Consider the following 2,788-nt stretch of genomic DNA (forward strand, 5'->3'; position numbering starts at 1 on the left):
CTGTTTCAGGTTCCTATGAATCTTCATGCAGGGAAAAGAAGGAATCGCAGCCAGAGCCCAGGAGCAAATGCTCATTTAAAAACCGGGAACACGCTTGGTGACGGGCAAAGAAAGAACACGTTTCAGGAGACACACAGGCTGCTCCCGGAGGCGGCAGACACCGCTGTGTGTCCTGCAGCTCCCGAGATAAGGACCCTGATCCCTGTGGGCAACCCCGCGTTTATCTCCCGAGCCACGGGCTCCATCGCACACGACCGTGCTTCCCGGGGGGAAGGCGCGGGGCCGGCGCAGCGCGGGCCGCTGTGCTCGGCCGGGAGCGAGGGGCCGCTGGATCCCTTTGGAGCGGCCCAACTTCGCCTCGGCCCCACAGTCATTTCCAATCACTCCACTGCAGCGAGCGCCGCGGGCCTGCGTGCGGCCGGGCGCGTCCCGCCGGCTCCCCCCGCGTCCCAGCGCTCGCTCCTTTTTAGGCCGTGCGGTGTTTGGGTCCCGATCCCAATCCAATCCAATGCAATCCCACCCCGATCCCGGTCCCGCTGGCGATCCCGCCCCGGAGCGGCCGCGGCTCCCGCCCCGCGCGCGGCCCCGCGCATGCGCCGCACCTTGTTTACCCGGCTCTGCGCGGTGGCGCCGCGCGCGGCCGGCAGGTGTCGCCCCAGGCCCAGGAGAGCGGGCCACGGCGCGCGGCCGCCAGGTGGCGCCTGCGCCCTCCATTCGCCCGCGAGCCGCCGAGCAGCGAACACCCCAAACAATCCCCAGCGCCGCCGCCAAATTAAATAACCCCAACCCGCCCGCGCCCCGCGGCCCCTCCGCGCCCACAGCCCGCCACTGGCCGGCACGGGCGCGCAGCCGGGCGAGCCGCGCCGGGCACACGGGAGCGGAGCCGCGAGCCGGGGCCTTCCTCGCTGCCTACGCCGACACTGGGCAAGGTAAGTTAGAAAATGGCGGCGAAGCTTCTGGAAGTTTGGCGGGGGCACTCGGGATCGCGGTGCGCGGCGGCGGGGAGAGGCCGGGCCGGGCCCCGCGGCGCCCGGGCCCGTGCGGGGCGCCAGGCCGGCTGGCCGCGGGGACTGCGCGCAGCCAAGATGGAGGACGGCGGGGCCGAGCCGCGAAAACACTCCAGCCCCTCGCTTCCCCACCCCCCGTTCCCGGCGCGCCGCGGCGGGGAGGGGGGAGGCGAGCGGAGCGCGGCCGAGAGAGCGAGAGGGCGCCGAAAGCGGCCCCCCCTGCCCGCCCGGGGCCCCCTTCCTGCTCCCCAGAGCCGGCCGCGGGCAGGCCGGGCCCGGCGCTCGGCGAGCTAAAATGGAGAACCGCCTTCTCCTCCTCCTCCTCCCCCTTCTGCCGAGCCGAGCAGGGGCTGCCGGCAAGATGGAGGACTCGGGCATTGTGTGCGTGGGGTGTGTGTGTGGGAGAGCCGAGCCGGGCCGGGCCGACCGGGGGGGGGGGGGCAGCGAGGGGACGGGGGTCGGGGCGGCCGCGCTCGGCGGAGAGCGCTGGGCCGCGCTCAGAAAATGGTGGGGCGGCTGCCGCTGCCCCGGGGGCGAGTGCCGGGGGAGGCCGCCGAGAGGGGGCTCGCACCCCTGACAGCGCTCGCCCGGCTCCCTTCGCCCGGCTCCCCGCTGCCCAGCACTCGAGTTCTTCCTGCCAGCCCGCTCCCGCCGGCTTCCCCGCGTAGGGAAGTGCCGAGGGATGGGGGTTTCTCTCTTCCATCTCTCTCCCCCGAGCGGGGGCAACTCCGGCCGCCCTTCCCCGTGCCTGGGCTGGCGGGACCGGGGCTCCCTCGGCCCGAGTGAGGACATGGGGACTGACCTGCCTTCCCCCCCCCGCCTCCCTTCGCTGCCCCCCCCCCTCCCGCCCCGGCTCCCAGCTCCCAGCTCGGGGAAGGCCTTTGTGGGGCGAGTTTTCCCCTCCGAGTGACTTTGGCCGAGCTCCTCGGCGGCTGCCCGCGAAGAGGAAGAGTTGTGGCAGTTTCCGTTCGGCTTCCTTTATTTTTTTTTTTTTTTTTTTGTAAAGAAAGGGTGCTTGCCAACTTGTGCCGGGGACGCCCGATGCCGGGAGCCGCGTGTTGCTGGAACCCCGCTGGGCTCTCGCCGGCCCCGGAGGGGGAGGGGGGAGGAGGAGGAGGAGGAAGGAGAGAATGCTTCTTACTGGGGGGTTTTGGCGCCACTTTTGTTTTAGATAGTGTTCCTCTGCCCCCTCCTCCTCGGCACGCACTGAACTGAGCTGAACCCTGCCCAGGTAGGAGGCGAGAGCTTTCCTGGTGTTTTTCTTTTCTGGGCGCTTATTTTTTCTACATTGATTAAAAATAGATATATAGTTGTTTCTGCGGCTAGGGACGGAGGGACAGGGGAGCGAGCGGCCGCAGATGCCTGGGCTGGGAGGCCTTGTTTTTCGGGAATTCCTCTCCCTGCCCCGGCGCATCCCTGGCGCTGGGCGTGCTGGCTTTGGGGGCCCGCACCGCTCTGCCTCCATGCCTTCCTCTGTCCTGGTAGCGTTGTATAATCCGTCCGTCCCGTGGAAATCCGGGACCCACCGACCTCATTTTTTATTATTTTTTTATTCCTCCCCCGGAGAGCGGGCGCGGAGGCGCTCGGGCCCCTCTTTCGCTCCTTTTATTTATTTATTGTACTGCCCCGGCTCGGCTCTCGCTGCTGTTATCCTCCCACAGGATGCGGCGTTCGGAGCTAATACAAAGTTTTCCTCTCCGGCGAGTCCGGTGCTCTGCTTACTGGGCTGCTGGTGGTTTTTTTTGGTTGGGTTTTGGTTTTGTTTTGTTGTTGGTTTTTGT

At 68.1% G+C, this 2,788-nt stretch overlaps 1 protein-coding gene across 4 annotated transcripts in view; it reads left to right on the forward strand.

The window, feature by feature from the left end:
• The first annotated feature begins 800 nt into the window (after positions 1-800).
• The window catches only part of STAG2 (stromal antigen 2), a 71,264-nt gene continuing 69,276 nt past the window's right edge, over positions 801-2,788 (forward strand). For 2 of the 4 annotated variants that reach the window (XM_027645230.1, XM_027645233.1), the window contains exon 1: positions 2,040-2,238. The gene's annotated coding sequence lies outside the window, so the exon portion shown is untranslated. Of the gene's footprint in view, positions 930-2,038; positions 2,239-2,788 lie in introns of those variants that run through there. The other 2 variants (XM_027645231.1, XM_027645232.1) reach the window with 2 other exon arrangements.

This window comes from Corapipo altera, unplaced genomic scaffold (assembly GCF_003945725.1).
Source record: "Corapipo altera isolate COAL_440 unplaced genomic scaffold, ASM394572v1 65, whole genome shotgun sequence".
In the NCBI taxonomy this organism is placed as follows: Eukaryota; Metazoa; Chordata; class Aves; order Passeriformes; family Pipridae; genus Corapipo; species Corapipo altera.